The sequence below is a fragment of the Mobula birostris genome, chromosome 7 (assembly GCF_030028105.1).
Source record: "Mobula birostris isolate sMobBir1 chromosome 7, sMobBir1.hap1, whole genome shotgun sequence".
NCBI lineage: Eukaryota > Metazoa > Chordata > Chondrichthyes > Myliobatiformes > Myliobatidae > Mobula > Mobula birostris.
The window spans coordinates 138047737-138068930 of record NC_092376.1 but is presented as its reverse complement, the minus strand read 5'-3'; the positions used below and the strand labels follow the sequence as shown (position 1 = coordinate 138068930).

The window sequence follows — 21194 nt, the reverse complement described above, 5'->3', positions numbered from 1 at the left end:
GGAAATAGAAAATGCATTTCAAAAGGGCAATGTTACAATAATCATGAGAATTTCAATATGCAGGTAGGTTGGGAAAATCAGATTGATGCTGGATCCCAAGAGGGAGAAATTCTAGAATGCCTGTGAGATAACTTTTTAAGAGCAGCTGATGTTTGAGCCTGTAATGGTTTGCAGGTGGGTCTGAGCACAATTGTGGGCAGAGACAGTGACAGTGTTGGTCAAACATCTTTAAACTTTACTCCAAAAGTCGGAGGCATTCAACATAACTGTCTTACCATATTCACATTCAGAGTCCAACCAAACTGCACAGGCAGCTTAAGAGTTCCTACAGTATATAACAAAAAGGCTTCAGAAAAGCTGCCTCACAATAACGCTTCAGTAGAAATTCAGACAACACAAGGGGTGTTTCCACAGGCTAGAGCCCATGCAATACTTTTCACAGTACAGACAGATAAGTAAATCCACAGAGAATAACTCTAGCAGTTGATTCTAACAAGCAGAGCAAGTATCAAGACTGAGCAACTGGTAGATGCAGCCACCAGCCTTAAACATTTCTCAATTAGTCCCAGGTGTGTCTTGCAAGTCCAGTTGAGATTCCTCCCAGTGATTAGGGGTGAGGATCTCTGCCAAGGCAGATGACATCATTGCTCTTAGAGGTGCTGGCGCTACCTACTGGGCACTTGAGGTATTACAGATGCAATTGGCAGATGCAATTTAATGTGGATAAATGTGAGGTTATCCACTTTGGTGGCAAAGTCAGGAAAACAGATTATTATCTGAATGGTGGCCGGTTAGGAAAAGGGAGGTGCAACGAGACCTGGGTGTCATTATACACCAGTCATTGAAAGTGGACATGCAGGTACAGCAGGCGGTGAAAAAGGCAAATGGTATGCTGGCATTCATAGCAAGAGGATTCGAGTACAGGAGCAGGGAGGTACTACTGCAGTTGTACAAGGCCTTGGTGAGACCACACCTGGAGTATTGTGTGCAGTTTTGGTCCCCTAATCTGGGGAAAGACATTCTTGCCATAGAGGGAGTACAAAGAAGGTTCACCAGATTGATTCCTGGGATGGCAGGACTTTCATATGATGAAAGACTAGATCGGCTAGGCTTATACTCACTGGAATTTAGAAGATTGAGGGGGGATCTTATTGAAACGTATAAAATCCTAAAGGGATTGGACAGGTTAGAAGCAGGAAGATTGTTCCCGATGTTGGGGAAGTCCAGAACGAGGGGTCACAGTTTAAGGATAAAGGGGAAGCCTTTTAGGACCGAGATGAGGAAAAACTTCTTCACACAGAGAGTGGTGAATCTGTGGAATTCTCTGCCGCAGGAAACAGTTGAGGCCAATTCATTGGCTATATTTAAGAGGGAGTTAAATATGGCCTTTGTGGCTAAAGGGATCAGGGGGTATGGAGAGAAGGCAGGTACAGGGTTCTGAGTTGGATGATCAGCCATGATCATACTGAATGGTGGTGCAGGCTTGAAGGGCTGAATGGCCTACTCCTGCACCTATTTTCTATGTTTCTATGTTTCTACAGAGCCCAATTTGGGGGGGGGGGTGGGAATCAGCTATCCTGGATTTGGTGTTGTGCAATGAATTGGAATTGATTAGAGAAATTTAGGGAAAAAAAAACAAAGGGCAAGTGAACATAATATGATCAAATTCACCCTGAAATTTGAGAAGAAGCTAAAGTCAAATGTATCATTATTACAGTGGAGTAAAATGAGTTAGAGGCATGAGAGAGGAGTTGGACAAAATTGGTTGGAAAAAAAAAACACTAGCAGGGATAATAGCAGACCAGCAATGACAGGAATTTCTGGAAGCAATTAAGAAGGCACAGGATATATATATCCAAAGAGGAGTAAGTATTCTAAAGGCAAGATGACACAACCATGGCTAACAAGAGAAGTGAATGCTATCATAAAAACCAAGGGGAGGGAATTTATAGGTAATAGACCAAAAATTACTGTGAAGTTAGAGGATTGGGAAGCTTTTTGGATGAACAGAAACTTTATTAAGAAGGAAACATGTAAGTAAGCTGGCCAATAATATTAAAGAGTATACTAAAACTTTCTTCAGATACATAAAGTGTAAAAGAGGTGAGAGTGGATATCATTCTGCTGGAAAGCGATGCTGGAGAGGTACTAATGGGGAACAAGGAAGTAGTGGACAAACTGAATAAGTATTTTGCGTCAATCTTCAGTGTGGAAGACCCATGCTGTATGGTGGATGTTCCAGAATGTCAGGGGTCAGAAGTGTATCATTACTAGGGAGAAAGTTCTTGGGGAAATTGAAAGGTGAGAAAGTAGGTAAATCACCTGGACAAAATGTTGTACACCTGAGGGTTTTGAAAAAGCTGGCTGAAGGGGTTGTGGAGGCATTTATAATGATTGTTCAAGTTCTTAAGATTCTGGAACGCTTCCAAAACAATGGAAAGTTGCAAATGTCACTCCAATTCTCAAGAAGGGAGAGAGGCAGAAAAAAGGAAATTATAGTTCAGTTAGTCTGACCACAGTGGTTGGGAAGATGTTGGAATTGATTGTTAGGGATGTGGTTTCAAGGTACCTGGAGGCAAATGATAAAATAAGCTGTAGTCAACATGGTTTACTCAAGGGAACTTCTTGCCCGACAAATCTGTTGGAATTCTTTGAACAAATAACAAGCAGGATAGACATAGGAAAATTGGTTGCTGTTGTGTACTTGGATTTTCAGAAGGCCTTTAACAAGGTGCCACACATGAGTCTACTTAACAAGTTAAGATCCCATAGTATTACAGGAAAGATACTAGCATGGATAAATCAGTGGCTGATTGGGAGGAAGTAAAGAGCGGGAATAAAGGGAGACTTTCCTGGTTGGCTGCCGGTAACCAGTAGTATTCCACAGGGGTCTGTGTTTGGACTGCTTTTTACATTATATGTCAATGATTTGGATGACGGAAGTGGTGATTTTCTTGCAAAGTTTGTGGATGATACGAAGATAGGTAGAGAGCAGATAGTTTTGAAGAAGTGGAGAGATTACAGAAGGATTTAGACAGATTGGAAGAATGGGCAAAAAAATGGCAGATGGAGTACAGTGTTTGGATGGTTATGCGCTTTGGTAGACGAAATGAAAGGACAAACTGTTTTTCTTTTAAATGAAGAGAATTAAAAAAAAACTGAGATGCTAAGGTACTTGAGTCCTTGTGCAGGGTTCCCTAAAGATTAATTTGCAGATTGAGTCTGTGCTGAGGAAGGTAAAAGTAATGTTAGCATTCCCTTCAAGTGGAGTAGAATAAAAAAAGCAAGGATGTAACGTTGAGGCTTTATAAAGCACTGACGAGGCTTCCTTTGGAGTATTGTGAACAGGTTTGAGTCCCTTATCTTGAAAGGATGTGCTGAAACTGGAGAGGGTTCAAAGCGTTTCATGAAAATGATTCCAGGATTGAGTGCCTTGTCATATAAAGAGCATTTGATGGCTCTGGGCCTGTATTCACTGGAATTATCAAGAATGAGGGGTGACCTAATTGAAACCTATCGAATGATGAAAGGCCATGATAGAGTGGATGTGGAGAGTATGTTTTCTATGGTGGAAGAGACTAGAACCAGAAGTCATCCTCAGAGTAGAGGGTCACCCTTTTAGAATGGAGAATAAGGAAGAATTTCTTTAGCCAGAGAGGGGTGAATCTATAGAATTCATTTCTGCAGGTGGCTGTGGAATCTAAGTCTTTATGTGTATTGAAGGCAGAGCTTGGTCATTTCTTCATTGGTCAGGGCATGAAGGGATATCAGAATCAGAGTTAGGTTTATTATCACCAGCATGTGACATATTTGTTAATGTAGCTGCAGCAGTTCAAGGCAATATATAATCTAGCAGAGAGAAAAAAAATAAAACATACTAATAATAAATAAACATGTAAATCAATTACATATATTGAAAAGATTTTTTAAAAAATACATACAAAAACAGAAATACTGTACATTTAAAAAAAAAATGAGGTGGTGTCCAAAGATTCCCTGCTGCAGACACCCCTGCTGAAATCCGGAGGAAAACACACAGAGGGGGATCACAAAGCCGAGGAAAGAGGACCGGGTCGAGACAACAGAGACTTTTGGAGAAAAGGAGTTCAGTGGGTAATACCGTTCCGGCTGACTGGAAGTGCACTGAGAGTGGTAAGCGGCATGAAGGAGTGGGGTGCTTACTGATCTGGCTAACAACGGATGGTGCAGTCCGAGGTACATTACGATCGAGGAACGTGTTTGCAGACTGGATATTGAACTTTTTACTGTTGGACTTCGGCCACATTCCACCGTGATACAACACTTGGCGGCATGGGAGGTCGTTCCTGCCTGTGGCCATCGAACGTGCAGCTCCTCCCATGGAGGGTCAAACACCCTGAGCCAATAGACTGGTCCTGGACTTATTTTCCATCTGGCATAGTTTTGCATTTTGTTGTTTGATTGTTGGGGTTTTTTGTATTCCTATATTTACACTATTTATTTGCTATAATGCTCTATTCTTGGTCGGTGCGGCTGTAACGAAACAAAATTTCCCTCCGGATTAATAAAGTATATCTATCTATCTATTCAATGTCCATTTAGGAATTGGATGGCAGAGGGGAAGAAACTGTTCCTGAATCGCTGAGTGTGTGCCTTCAGGCTTCTGTACCTCCTACCTGATGGTAACAGTGAGAAAAGGGCATACTCTGAGTGCAGCACCATTCCACTAGTTAGCATATTTCACTCCTGTCACCAACTGAGATTCCACCAACAATGGTTATATCGTCAGCACATTTATAGATGGTATTTGAGCTATGCCCAGCCACACAGTCATGTGTATACAGAGAGTAGTGCAGTGGGCTAAGCACACACCCCTGAGGTGCGCCAGTGTTGATTGTCAGCGAGGAGGATATGTTATCACCGATCCGCACAGACTGTGGTCTTTCAGTTACGAAGCTGAGGATCCAATCGCAGAGGGAGGTCCAGGTTCTTCAACTTCTCAATCATCATTGTGGGAATGATGGTGTTAAATGCTGAGCTATAGCTGATGAACAGCATCCTGACATAGGTGTTTGTGTTGTCCAGGTGGTCTAAAGCCATATGGAGAGTCATTGAGATTGCGTCTGCCATAGACCTATTGTGGTGATAGGCACATTGCAATGGGTCCAGTTCCTTGCTGAGGCAGGAGTTCAGTCTAGTCAGGACCAACCTCTCAAAGCATTTCATCACTAGATGTGAGTGCTACCGGGTGACAGTCATTAAGACAGCCCACATTATTCTTAGGCACTGCTATAATTGTTGCCTTTTTGAAGCAAGTGGGAACTTCTGCCCATAGCAGTGAGAGGTTGAAAATGTCCTTGAGTATTCCTGCTAGTTGGTTGGTACAGGCTTTCAGAGCCTTACCATGTACTCCATCGGGACCTTCTGCCTTGCGAGGGTTCACTCTCTTTAAGGACCATCTAACATCGGCATCTGAGACAGAGATCACCGGGTCATCAGGTGGAGCAGGGATCTTCACAGCTGTAGTTGTGTTCTCCCTTTCAAAGCCTGCACAGAAGGTGTTGAGTTCATCTGGTAGTGAAGCATCGCTGCCATTCATGCTATTGGGTTTTGCTTTGTAGGAAGTAATGTCTTGCAGGCCCTGCCAGAGTTACCATGCATCCGATGTCATCTCCAATCTCGTTCAAAATTGTCTCTTTGCCCTTGAAATAGAGAAGGCAGGTGATTGGGGCTGAGAGAGAAGTTAGTAGGCCGTGATGAAATAGTAATGGGCCAGGTGGCCTATTTATGCTCTTATATCTTATGGGCTTATGATTCAATGTGTTTAGTATGCAGTGATTCCATTTGCTCAATAATGAGCTTTCTCATACTATGCTCATGTTAACTCTTACTGGCCTTGCATCTGTGTTGGACTGATTAAGAGTTAATTGTTTTCCTCACATGTCATAATGAGCCAAAGGTTTATCATGATGAAGGATTCCTCAGTGATTGGCATGGATTTGGTGGAGGGATGGACTAGTTCCCATGCTGTATGTCTATGTTTATATGACCACTCTCACCAAACTCAATTGTGCAATCAGAACTTGTTTCAAAATATATTTTATCAAGATTTATGTAACTGAAAGTCTTCCATGCTGGTAGGTTGCCACACTGGATTGTCAATGAAAATGATTCAATATTTTCCAGATGAAATAAAATCATTGGAGTGAAGAGCACTGATTGATAAAGGTTTATTGTGGAACTGTACATCTCAGGTCAATAAAGAGGTGTTTCAATGATATGTTAACATGAATAAGTACATTTCCTGTACCTGTCCACAGGCAGTGAATGATTAAACTTCTAAAAATTGCTTTAGTTTTGAGAAAATAAAGATACTTATGATTTTGATATGAAAATATGTATGCTTTTAAGTTGAATTGCTGGACTTTTAGTAAAATTAATATTATAAATAAACAAAATGTTGACTTTATATTGTCAGGCTACCTTTGCTTCTTCTTGTTAAGATTAATAGTGTTTGGCGGACCAACATAACGTTCAGGCCAATGATTTTAATTCATCTGGAAAATATGGAATCATTTTCATTGACAATCCGTAGTGACAACATACCAATGGAAGACTAACATGAGAATAGTGATTTCAATAAATATAGAGATACAGCATGGCAGCTAGTCGATCACCCCACCAAATCCATGCCAATCATTGAAGAATTTTTCACCATGATAGACCTTCCTGTTTCTTTGGGTCATTGTGATATTTCAGGAAAACAATTAACTGTTAATCACTCCACATTAGAGGCAAGGCCCGTAAAAGCTAACTTGAACATTGTATTAGAAAACTTGTATTACAACCATTGTTGGTAGAATCTCAGGTGGTGACGAGAGGGCATACAGAAGTGAGATATGCCAATTAGTGGAGTGGTGCCACAGCAACAACCTGGCACTCAATGTCAGTAAGACAAAAGAGCTGATTGTGGACTTCAGGAAGGGTAAGACAAAGGAACACATACCAATCCTCATAGAGGGATCAGAAGTGGAGAGAGTGAACAGCTTCAAGTTCCTGGGTGTCAAGATCTGAGGATCTAACCTGGTCCCAACATATTGATGTAGTTATAAAGAAGGCAAGGCAGCGGCTATACTTTATTAGGAGTTTGAAGCGATTTGCCATGTCAACAAATACACTCAAAAACTTCTGTAGATGTACTGTGGAGAGCATTCTGACAGGCTGCATCACTGTCTGGTATGGAGGGGCTACTGCACAGGACTGAAAGTAGCTGCAGAACGTTGTAAATCTAGTCAGCTGCATCTTGGGCACTAACCTACAAAGTACCCAGGACATCTTCAGGGAGCGGTATCTTAGAAAGGCAGCGTCCATTATGAAGGACTACCAGCATCCAGGTCATGCCCTTTTCTCACTGTTACCATCAGGTAGGAGATACAGAAGACTGAAGGCACACACTCACTGATTTAGGAACAGCTTCTTCCCCTCCGCCATCCGATTCCTAAATAGACATTGAACCCGTGAACACTACCTCACTTTTTTTTTTAATATACAGTATTCCTGTTTTTGTACATTTTAAAAAATCTATTCAATATATGTAATTGATTTACTTGTTTATTTGTCATTATTATTTTTTTCTCTTCTAGATTATTTATTTTATTGAACTGCTGCTGCTAAGTTAACAAATTTCATGTCGCTTGCTGGTGATAATTAACCTGATTCCGATTATCTCCTTGCCCGCCCATTGCCTCCCTCTGGTGCTCCTTCCTCCCTCCCCCCCCCCCACACTTTTTTGCTTTCTTCCATGGCCTTCTGTCTTTTTCACCAATCAACTTCCTAGCTCTTTGCTTCATCCCTCCCCCTCCAAGTTTCACCTATCACCTGGCATTTCTATCTCCCCTCTCCCATCTTTCAAATCTACTCCTCAGCTTTTTTTCTCTAGTCCTGCTGAAGGGTTTCGTCCCAAAATGTCGACTGTACTTTTTTTCCGTAGATGCTGCCTAGCCTGCTGAGTTCCTCCAGTATTTTGTGTGTGTTGCTTATATATATTGTGATGGCAGTGATATCCTTACAAACTTCCATGTTAAACTGTGTCTGTCCCACAGATCTGAGTTTCATAATTAGATATTTCCTTTGCCTCTCAAAGGATCTGCATTGAAACAATATATGCTGCATCATTTCTTGACAAATGCACTCCTTACAAATGCCCGTATCATTCACATTAATTTTCGATCAAAGTCGAAGTACATTTATTATCAAAGTATGTATGCTTTATACGACCTTGAGATTCATCTTCGTACAGGCAACTACAAAACAAAGGAACCCAATAGAACCCATTAAAACAAAAGAAGACCGTCAAACACCCAAGGTGCAAAGAGAAGAAAATATGCAAACGATAAAAGTAAGCAAGTAGCATTCAGAACTGAAGTTCACAAAAGTGAGTTCACACGGTGATAGTTGCAGGCCACAACCACAGTTCTGTGCAGAGATGAGTAAACCTCGTCGAACAGCGATTTGAACCAGCCCATTGCTTTGTTTCTGGCCCTGACACCCCATCGTTTTCAATCTGGCCCAGCGCTTAAACCATCCAGAACTTGCTCTCGGACCTGGACCTTACTGCTTCGATACACTCTCGGGCTGGTGCCCCGCCTCCTCAATTCAGTCTGTACCAAACTTTTTCAATTGAGCTCGGTGCTTAAATCGATCAAACCTCAGGCCTTTCCTCACTCTCAGGCCCGGGTCCGGGCCCTGCTGCCTTGACTCTGCATTGCCTCCACTCGCCTTGCCTCAGTTCTGCCGAAGCAAATTGCCTCCAAGTTTGCTCCAGAAATGGGCAAACATTGGTTCATTCCCCATTCTCTGGCCCGGACCTCACCTCCTTGATTCTGTCAATACACACCACACCGCAGCCTCCCTGCACCTTCGAGACATCAGTTCCCACTACAAAAATGTTAAGTCGTACAGGCACTTCAAAAGGTCAGCTCTGACAGGGAAGTTACGGTATTTTGTTTGCTGTGATCATTTAGCAGAAAAGTGTAATTAATGATTGTTTACTTTATTTTATTTGCCACCAGCAAGCAGTCACTAAGCTTCACAGTGCCATCTTAAACCGGAGAAGGAATGCTTCAATCTAGCATGTTCAATACGTAAATTCTTCACTCATTTAACACCCATCTCCAAGTTGAGTTCCCACCATCCTCCATTTTATATAAATTCCCACCATTTTATATAAATAGTGTCCTTTCTTTTCCTTATCCCAACTTTGTTGCCACAGTGATAGAATAGACTTTTTAAATCATGGCTTTCACCACTACTACATTTATATCCTTAATTTTAAGTGATTGCTTGGTTAGAATGTCTGCCAGCTCATTTCCTTCAACCCCAACATGGGCAGGGACCCATAAGAACTGGATACACAAGCCTAGACCCTGTAGCCTCAACAGATATTGTCCAATCTCAGGAAGAATATCGGGCAAACAATTTGAAATACCTGTTTTAGTAGATGTCAAGATTGAGAACAAGTCAGAGAACAGAGGTACATAATCAGCGTGTACTTCTTCAACCCATTCCAAGGCTAAACTGACAGCAAACATCTCAAGACGTGAACACTGATATTTTGGCTGATAACCTTTTCTCAATAATCACCTGAAATTTTGGGAACATAAATAGAAACACCTGAATGTCCTGTCACTAGATCTATGGAACCAACTGTATAGATATGCAAGAAGCCATAATATCTTGCGGAGCAGACTCGATGGGTCGAATGGCTCCTTTGTCTTGTGTCTTGTGATCTGCCTTGTATATATTGCTGAACTTTCTGTGCCACTGATGTACAATCACTCTTCATTTTGATCTTTTCATGAAGGTTTAAATCAACCACAGGCAGAGGGAAAAGGCCACCTTTTCAAATGATTAATTAATGCTAGAGAAATGATGACTTTCTATTATATTCCATGGAGGAATTGACATAATTGATGGATGGTTTTGTTGAGCACAGTTGTATTCAGTGTGTTGTAAAATTAAGGTTTTCCATTGAGGTAAATTGGTCATTATTATTTAATTTAGAAAAGACAGGTAATTAGAGTAATTGGCCTGAAACATTGTATATTCAGTAGTTATTAATTTGCTCTTGTGGTAATAGCGGTGTGATAGGATTTAAAAGAACCCTTCGATGGTTTTCAAGAATATTCTGCAGCACTCAGTTCAAATAAAAGTAGATGATAAAGAATATAAGCATAGGGATAATTTTTCCAGTGTTCTAATGGTACAGAGTAAAATATGGACTGAAATTATGGCTCATTCTTATCACAGATGTTCACAAGAAATAGAATCTGTATATATTGCAAATATGCTTGTCTTGAAAAGTGCCATAACTTTCATATCATTGGCATGTTCAATGCTCACACCATTTTTGTAAAAAAAGGGGTACCTGTTGTTATCTTGAAGAACACAACCAATGTTGATCACTTCACCTAGTTTCCTGTAACTCTTGGCTATGGATAGAAGTCAATCCATTACATGATTTATCTCAATCATCAGATCAGAATAGTTTTCTGTAACAATAGTGGGTCTGAATCTGCTTTCTAGAATTAAAATCTTTGAGTTGTTATTGGTGGACTTGACATTCATTTTGTCTTTTGCTTTTAATAACAAGCTTTTTATGCTAGTTTTAGAAGGTGTAGAATTTTTAAAAGATCAGATCAATTAATTTCATATTGTTATTTAAACCTTGAAGTGTCAAATGTATTGTCTATCTTAGATACTGTATATCTAAACTGATTTGAAGTGCATATTTGTATTATGTGATTAATTAATTTTGAATTGTATGATGGATATTGTAATTATTTTGTCTGTAAATATGCACATGAACCTACATGAAAAAGGCTTGAAACATAAAGGAAAGTGTTAAAAAAGAGATTAAGGGTAGCTTTATTTCAAGATTTGAAAAGATGGTAGTCTGCAAAAGGCTTTTTTTTTGTTAAGAATGTGTCAAACAAAAATTATGAACCAATACATCAGGTTAAAAGTTTCATTTCACACCACAGGATATAAATCATTTAAGAAGGTTCTCATAAATGCATATTCTGAAAATTACAAAACTTAAACTTTCAGGATTTAGTGTTGTATGTGCATACAGCACAAATTGAGCTTTGCAATGTTTAAAACAATGAATAATCATGTCTTTTTGTTGCGATTTTCATCTATCTTGTATTATTTTGTTGGATGGAGTCTTGGATAATTCCAAGTCTACGCACAGTGGATCTGTAGATATTGTAAAGTCTGTCATTGATAAAGCAGGATGTGTGGCATTTTGAAAGGAGGTTTAGTAGTATTTCTTCATATTCTATGTATCCAAAGATCTATTGTTTTATTTGCTAGGTATCATTATTAAATTAACTGTAAATTGATTATTTTATTGCTGTAGATTAAATGCTTAAGACTATCCAGTAAATAACCTGTTGCTGTAAAGTAGACTCATGCATGAGTCGCCTGCACAAACAGCATCACAATATGAATACATTTGTCTATACAAAGGGCCACATGCCCATGCTAAAATATACACTACAATAATTTAACAAGTTTTATAGATAAGGTGTGTTTTGGCCTAATTCTCTTGACAATTTAATGGTTTGGGTAATCCTGATACATGTCCTCAAGCCACTTCTGAATTGTAAATTCTGTTCAATGTTTCTTTTTCCACTTCTCGTTCTTATTGCAATAATATTTTAAACTATTGGAATGAGAATCTGTAACAGATTCTTTAGGCTAATTGTGAATGAGCAATAAGACATGTTTTACCCTTGGATCATAATAGTTTAAAGTACTAAATAAGCACAAATTCCTGTGCTCTCAGAGTTGGGCTAGCCTTTGTCCTCAGAAATCTTGTTCAGGTTCTTGCAATGTTTTTTTGCAGAGGCATGGCATATGACAGTTTGTTACTTCCTGCTGCATTGCAGCAGTCTATGAGGACATAAAGCAGTACAGCATCGGAACAGGCCATTAGTTCACAATGTCTGCACTGAATTCAAAGCTGAATTAAACTAAATATATCTTGCCTGTGCATCAACCATATCCTTCCATTCCCTGTATATTCATGTATCTATCCAACAGTCCCTCTCAAATGCCACCATTGTATCTGCTTCTAGCACTACCCTGGCAGCCTGTAGCAGTCACCTACCACTTTGCTTATATTAAAAAATGCCCCACACATCTCCATTTAAATTTCATCTTCCATCTTAAATGCACATCCTCTAACAATTGATAATTCTGACTGTCTACCCTTTCTCTGCCTCTCATAACTTTCTCTTACCCTCTGACGCTCCAGCCCAAGTTTGTCCACTGACCCTTTATAGCTTGTGTTGTAATGTGTGTACATAATAAAGAGCTTCATTTTCTTGTGGGCAATGCAGGGAATTCATCCCGGAAACGGAAGTGATGTTTGTGAGCTGATTGCATGCGCTTAGTGTTGCGCTGAAGCCGCTTCTGTAAATAAAATATTCTAGTGCATACCCGCGTCAAGTTCGTCTTTGCTAAGAACAAACATAACATGTTGTCAGATGTCGGCGTGAAGTCTAAGTGCGGACAATAAATGAATATCGTGCTCGGCTGAGAAAGTCTGTGTGAGTACGTAAGGTGCTAGGAACAAGTAAGGTCGGTTGGCGGTCGGCTGGCGAGGAAAGAGAGCACGTTGTTCCCAAATTAATCAAGAGAATTTAAGGTGAGAGGCTGAAAATTACTGTCATAGATAACACACATCCTCTCACACCTATGCAGATTACCGGCAATTTAATGGATACTGGAAATGGTTCAAACAGCGATTCAAATTATATTTACTGTCTCGTGGAGCGAGGGGAGCTGATGAAAAATTGAAAGTGTCTACTTTTCTACATGTAATTGGCGAAGGGGCTTTGAACATCTATAACTGCTTTCAAATTGATGAGACAGCCTTTAAATTGGACACTCTGATGACAAAATTTGAGGAGTATCTTGTCTGAAGTAAAATCATAATGTTTCAGAGATACAAGTTCTTTTCCTGTAAACAGAAACAAGCTGCTAACTTTGATCAATACTTAACTGGGATTCACACACTGAGTACGTCCTGTGAATTCGGAGATTTGAGAGATGTACTAGTTAGAAACAAAATAGCCTGCAGAATCCTAGCTAACAGGCTCAGAGAAAGACTGCTCTGCGAGAAGGATCTGACGCTGGAAAAGGCTGGAAGAGGCTGTGGATATGTGCAAGGCAGCAGAGGCTATGTGAGTACAAGCTAAGGAGCTGCACAGGGAGGCACGACAGTGTATGCTGTGAAAACAGAGGGGCAGTGTATAAGGCATTTCCCAGAGCAACAGAAAAGCAAGGAGCTAGGCTCAGCAGCAAACTAAGCAAATGTGGAGGTAAGCACATTCCAAAGGTGTGTCCTGCTTATCAAAAGTCCAGCAATAATTGTGGGAAGAAGAATCATTTTGTAAAGTGCTGTAAAGCTGGGGCTACCAAGAGAAAGGTGAACTTGGTTGCTGAGGAAATGGAGGAAGTCTTTGCAGATTTTCTACAGACTATGGGTGCTGGTAAAACAGAGTGGATTGTTCCAGAGACTGTGAATGAGACAGTAATTCCATTCAAGCTCGACACCAGAGCCCAGGTGAATCTATTGTCCATGGATGATTATAAGACTCTCAAAATAAAGAGCAAGATTTACCCAGTACAGTTAAAAATGACATGATATATGGGAGAGTACATTTCAGTAAAATGGAGCTGAAGAGTGACCTTCAAACACAAGAGGCAGCATCTAAGGTCACAGCTACTGATTACAGAAAAGAGAGTACAGCCAATCTTGGGTCTGAGTACATGTGAAAAGCTCAACCTGGTGAAAAGACCAAAGATGTCCACACAACACTTGTGAAAGAGTATGAAAACCTCTTTGAAGGACTCAGATGCTTACCTGGTGTTCACAACATTCATGTAGATGAGACAGTATCACCTGTTGTCCAAGCACGCAGGAAAGTTCTGTTTACACTTAGAGACAAATTTAAATAAGAACTAGCGCAGATGAATGTCATACAGAAAATGGAAGAACCAACGGACTGGTGAGCTCACTGGTCATTTGTGCAAAAGAAAAGTGAAGCATTGTGAATATGTCCAGACCCAATAGATCCCAATAAAACCATCAAGTCAGAGCATTTTAAATTACCAACATGGGAGGAGACCATGTCCTGGTTTGCAGATGCCAAGTGGTTTTGCAAACCCAACACGTCATCTGGGTTTTAGCATATGAAGCTTGATGAGGCAAGTTTGAGATCGTGTACTAACACACCATAGGAAAGATATTACTTTCTTCAGCTGTGATATGGGATTCTGCCTACACTAGAAGTCTACCATAAAAGCATCCACATGATGTTTGAGGGCATACCTGGTGTCAAGACCATGATGGATGACATCATCATCTGGAGGTGGGGGGGGAGTTCATCAAGGATGAACATGATGCACAACTGAGACAGGTGCTGGATGTGACGCAGAATGTCAATTTGAAATTAAATAGAGAGAAAGATAAATTTCGTGTTAAGCCACTGACTTTCATTGGAGATGTCATATTGGAAGACAGAGTGAAGCCTGACCCAAGAAACATGTCAGCCATTGAAAACATGGAGAGGTCCTAAAACAAGGAGGAGGTGAGACATTTCTAGCGGATGGTGACCTACCTGGCTACATTCATCCCACGACTGTCTACTGCGTCAGCACAAAGTAAGTTACTCCTTGACTAGCGAAATGAGTGTATTTGGTCTCAGGAGCAAGAAGAGTGTTTCCAGATTCTGAAAAGAGTTCTAACCAAAGAGCTGGTTCTGAAGTTTTACGATCCTGAAAGGTGTACTAGGATCTCGGCTAATGCATCCCGGTATGGCCTTGGAGCAGCAGGATGACACATGGCAACTTGTGGCCTATGCCTCAAGGGCTTTAACAAGTGCAGAAGCCAACTATGCACAACTAGAGAAAGCGATTCTCGCCAGCACATATGCATGTGAAAGGTTCCATCAGTACATCTATGGACGAACTTTTGAGGTGGAGATGGACCATAAATTACTGAAAGACTGTCCCATGAGGATACAGTACATGTTGATAAGGCTGCAGAAAGATGATGTGAAGATGACCTACACAACGGGAAAATATATGTTTGTTGCTGATGTGTTGTTTCGAGCAGTCAACCAGAAAGAAAAGAACAACCAAGTGATTAATGCTGATATACAAGCCTATGATAGTCACCCCCATTCCAGAGAAGATTAGGAAAGCAATAGGGACAGATGAAAAGATGGAAGTACTCAAAGAGACAATACAGAAAGGATGACCGGCAACTATAATGACCGTCCGATGTGTATTAGGGATTCTTAGGCATGCAGATCTGAACTGTCAGTAGTGGAAGATATGGTCTTCAAAGGGAACAAATTTGTGATTCCAGTATTACTACACAAGGAAATACTCCAGAAGGTACTTGAAGGGCATTTTGGTCAGAAAAAATGTAAATGTAAAGTTCATAAAGTGATGTACTGGCTAAGAATGAACCAAGACATCAGCCAGACTATGGCTTCATGTGAAATACACCTCACCTATAGACCAAAGCAGTAAGCAGAACCGCTTACACCACACCCTGTACTAAATAGGTCGTACTCCAAAGTTGGAGTGGGTTTGTTTGATTGTAATGGAAAGAGTTCAGGCAGGTGGGGCTCATCAGCTCATCTAGGAGAAGGAAAACCTCCACTGCCTTGCGGCTATACTAATTTACAGTGAAGGCTTCAGGAGTAAACACTGAGAGAACAATCCAGAGATGGAGTCCCAAGGTATTCCTACTTTGAATTCAATACTGACTGGCAACTCCTATGAGATGCTGCTGGTACTAAACTGTATTGGTCTCTACTATTCATTTGGGTTCATCAGTTGCATGGAGTGGGGGAGCTTTCTACATGGGCAACAGCTTGCTCTACGTAGTGTACTACCTAGGATTGCATATCTAGGCAGCTAGGATGTGATATCCATTGTCAACTCTGACCGATGGAGGCCTACCTCAATGGGACGAGTCATATTGTTGTCACAGACTACTGTTCCAATTACCCAGAGGTTGAAACACTGCAATCAATATCCGGAAAAGCAGTTATTACCTTCCTGAAAGCTGTGTTTGTGAGTCATGGAGTTCCATGTGAAGTGGTATCAGACAATAGTCCACAAATTTCAAGCTGTGAATTTGACCAATGTCTGGGGTGGGGTGAGGGGGGGCAGGGTTCGATATCAAACTTCAAGCCTAAATCGAATGGCTTAGCAGAGAGTTCAATCAAGGTAGTGAAGGTAGCCTCATGAAGAAAACTCAAGATGGACTGGAGGATTTCCATTAAAGTGTGATGATTTTCAGAAGTACACCACTGCAGAAGGCCTTTCAGCAGGCCAAATACTGATGGGTCGAAGTATACGCACTAACCTTCCAGTGCATGAAAACCTGTTGACACCTAAAGGAACACACAAGATCAAATTGGCTAAAGAGAAAGGGAAAGAGAAACAGAAAGAGTATCAAGACAAGACTGCGAAAATGCTACCAGTCCCAGTGCCTGGAGATCAAGTACAAATCTGGGATCACAATTCTGGCACATGGTCCATGCAAGGATATGTGCAAGAGGAAGTAGCTCCACATTCTTAACAGATCCTGATGGGGCAAGGAATACCTCTGAGAAGGAACCATATAGATCTACAAACATAAGCTCCAACCTATATCTGTGGCACATCACTTCTCAGTTCACCGAAGGGACCAGTAGATGTAAAAAATTAATGTATTGGTCAGAGTTCTCAGAAATGCACTAATATTAATGCAGCAAATAAAAGTAATGCATCTGTGGAAACAAATAGCAGATCAAAAAGTATCACTAAACTAACTCATGGACTGATTGAAATTGCTGAGTGAATAAGGGACTGTATTTGCTCATTACAACTGAAGTTAATGTAAATATCTTTGTTGGAGAGGATTATTGTTCCTTGCAGGTTTATGAGGACGTGGTACTGTGCTTGTTTTTCTTTAAAGTGGAACATGTGTTATTATGTGCATACATAATAAAGAACATCAGCCCCCATTGGACAATAGGAGTGGGTTCACCCTGGAACTGGAAGTGACATTGGTAAGCTGATTGAGTGTACTCAGCGTTGAGTTGAAAATGTTTCAGTAAATAAAATGTTCCAGTGTTTACCCACATCAAGTTTGCCTTTGTTAAGAACCAACATAACATAGCTCATGCCTTCAAATCCAGATGGCATCCCGGTTAATTACTTTTACACTCCTTCCAAAGCTTCCAAGCCCTTCCTGTGATGGTTGATCAGAATTCCACACTATATTCCAATAATAAGTACTTTAAAAAATCAGTGAGGAACATTTGATCTTTGTTTAATATACCTTTTGTTTCCATACTTTGAGGTGTTGAAGCTCCCAAAGGTGCAGGTATTGTAGTAGATTTGTATTGTAATTATACTGGCAATTTCCTGTCAAGGACCTTCGTTGTAACTGGAGTGGATATTGTTCTTTATTCTGTCCAAGTTGTCCACCCTAAAAGAACCCTGCCCTTTTCTCCACTGCACTTCATTCATTGTCAACACATTTCAAAAACTGAAAGAATGCTGATTATGTTATGTTGTAACTTTTTAAACTCCCTTTTGAGGCCAAGTTGTAAGAAAAGTTGCAATTAATAAGGAAAATATAAATCCCAAAAACTACACGAGGAAATCTGCAGATGCTGGAATTTCAAGCAACACACATAGAAGTTGCTGATGAACGCAGCAGGCCAGGCAGCATCTCTAGGAAGAGGTACAGTCGACATTTCGGGCCGAGACCCTTCGTCAGGACTAACTGAAGGAAGAGCTAGTAGAGTTCTCCCTCTGTCCCTCTCACTATACCCCTTGCCCATCCTCTGGGCTTTTCTTCCCCCCTCCCCCTTTTCTTTCTCCCTAGGCCTCCTGTCCCATGATCCTCTCGTATCCCCTTTTGCCAATCACCTGTCCAGCTCTTGGCTCCATCCCTCCCCCTCCTGTCTTCTCCTATCATGTTGGATCTCCCCCTCCCCCTCCCACTTTCAAATCTCTTACTAGCTCTTCCTTCAGTTAGTCCTGACAAAGGGTCTCGGCCCGAAACGTCGACTGTACCTCTTCCTAGAGATGCTGCCTGGCCTACTGCGTAATCCTAATGAATGCTGTTTCTGAAACTGTTCCATGAAGGAGTCTGGTGGCACTGTTTTTGGAACTTCTACAGTTTTTCTTTGTTTTAAAATCTTTTTGAAGTGAAATCAGAGGGAACTGCTGATGTTATTGTGGATATTAGTCTAAATAAACTTCTAAGCTACTATTAATTTTTTGGGATACAGAGATAGGGATAATAGTGCATTAAATTAATTTGAAGTACAGCCCAGTGAGAAGAGGGAGCAATTAGTTTCTTTATATGCATATCTGTGCTTGTCTAATAATATAGCAGCCAGTAATTACAATGGTGGAAGTCATTACAGTTGTTGCCTGGATCAGAGTTTCAGTAACATAAACAAAATGCTGGAAGAATTCAGCAGGCCAGGCAGCATCTATGGAAAAAGGTACAAGTCAACGTTTTGAGCCGGGACCCTTTGGCAGAATACGATGCTGCTTGGCCTGCTGAGTTCCTTTAGCATTTTGTGTGTGTTGCTTGGATTTCCAGCATCTGCAGATTTTCTCTTGTCTGAGTTTCAGTAATTGTGCTTATTGTTTTCTATAATAATCCAGTACTCTGCAAAGGGGAGCAACTGAAGCCAATGATGAGTTTGGCATTTTGCTTAATAACGTCAGTGCTACCACTTTAATACTTCAGTTATATCAATAGGTTGAGCTGAGGAACTGCTGCTTACCTATGCGTTGTTTAAATCAACTATGTGCTGCTCAAAATATGGAAATATTCATCATTTTGTAGAAGTAATTAAACAATTAGAACTCCTGCATTCTTGACATTGATGTAGCAAAATATTGGAGTAAAAGGTCACATCTCCATTTAATAACCAAACTTTTGGTTAATAGTTACTTTATAAACCTTTCTGCCTTGCATCTTATGAATTGATGCAGGAAGGATAGCAGCCTGCGTTGATGATACCATCGTGTGACGATGGTTCCTATCCATCTGCTTGGTTGGAAATATTTGAAGGGTCGGAGGCATTTTGAATTTATTCTTCTAATCAAAAATGATTAACTCCTTGTGCCTCTTTCTTTTGTTTTAGAAATCCTATCACCTTAAAATTAACTGCCATATTTATCTAATTTAGACTAGAATGTGAATTACCTTCAGAAACAATCCTTTGATGGTTTCACAGTGTAAGGACATTGGGAAAGCCTTGGTATGTTTTGAGTGATTAGAACACTAAGGATACTTATTGAAATTAGAAATGTGTGTGTGTATGAGTGTCTGTAATTGTTAAATAGATCCCAATGTATTAGTTTTTAATAATGAAATGAAATGAAATATCTTTATTGTCATTGCATAGTACAATTTGTCATGCATCAATACAACGAAAATGCGTTTGCAATTATAGTTTTCATAGACATACAGTACAGAGGTGTAACAATTTTCTTAGAGACCTATATATGATTAAATTAAGGTGATGTCACAATAGCATTTCTATTTAACTCACTAAACTTTTCTCTGATTTGAGACCAATGGTGTCTACTGTGAAGAAAGTACCTGGAATAAAATAGTTTAATTTTATATTGAAGTTTCTTATTGACTCCATTTAACTGTCTTTCAGATGAAATGATGACATAATCAGCAATTTAATGTGGCTCACATCAGATTGAGTTGTATTGTTATGACTTGGGTGCATGTTATACGGCAGATTCCACTTAAATAATATAAATTTTATCACATAAGGATGCTATTTGACGGTATTATAGGAGCAAATTGCATAATTTGAATATGCTTAAGACTTGCAGTTCCTCTTGCTTTAATGAAAAGTAAAATTGGGCAACATGAACAAAAGTGTCTTTATTTCAATTCTTAGAAAGGTTAACAACAGTCTCCTCTGCATATGCATTCATTGCTTATGAGAGCAGTTCAATACTAATATAGGAATATATCCTTTCCTCATGGCTATTTATCTACTCTGTTTTAGTTTTTTCTTTGAATGAGACTACTGCCTGAAGTGTTCCTTGATTTTGGAGATCTATCTTGCTGAAAAATTTAAAATGACTGCTGCAAGTAATAGCTCCTTGGACTTAATTTCAAATGTATCAACCTGGATATTTTTCTTGCAGCATTTTAAACACCAGAACATATCCTAACGGGGTTTCCAGGAGCATCAGACAAAATTAAGAGAAAAATGTGACTAAAATTCCAAGAGGTCAGTTTGAAGCAAGAGAATAGTTTGTGGAATAATTCTAGAGCTTGGAGGTGTGATGGGCATTGGGGCGCTAAATACTGTACATTGAATGCACTACCACCAGTAGTTAGAGGAAACAATGTAGATTGCATAAGGAGGAGATGAAGACGCTGGCTTTCGAAAGATAAATGGGCAGAAGGTCGTTACAGGAACAGCAAGAACGTGGAGCGAATAGATTACGTGTAAAAGAATTTTGCATCGATGTATTAGTGGACTCAAAGCTAATGCAGCTGGTGAACATTATGGGTGAAGGACAATTGTCATTTCAAAGTTCAAAGTAAATTTATTATTAAAGTACATATACAGAGTATGTCACCATCTGCAACCTTGAGATTAATTTCTTGCAACACACACAAAATGCTGGAGAATCTCAGCAGGCCAGGCAGCATCTATGGAAAAGAGTACAGTCAACGTTTCAGACCGAGACCCTTCATCAGATGAAGGGTTTCGGTCCAAAATGTCGACTGTACCCTTTTGCCATAGATGCTACTGGGCCTGTTGAGTTTCTTCAGCATTTTGTGTCTGTTGCTTGGATTTCCAGAATCTGCAGATTTTCTTTTGCTTGTGATTAATTTTCTTGTATGCACGTTTTCACAGGAGGACAAAGAAATACAATAGACTCAATGCAAATGACATATAAAGACAAAGAACCTATGTGCAAAAAAAAGATAAATAATGCAAATACAAATAGATAGACAGATAGATGGATGGATGGACATGACTTATAGAGTCCTTGAAAGTGAGTCCATAAGTTGTGAAATTAATTTGGAATTGAGGTGAGTGAAGTTCTGCACACTGGTTCAGGAGCCTAAT

General features: G+C 40.0%; 1 protein-coding gene across 1 annotated transcript in view; it reads left to right on the top strand.

Moving 5' to 3' along the window:
• slc23a1 (solute carrier family 23 member 1) overlaps positions 1–21194 on the top strand; it is a 170606-nt gene that overhangs the window by 45779 nt on the left and 103633 nt on the right. The window lies entirely within an intron of this gene.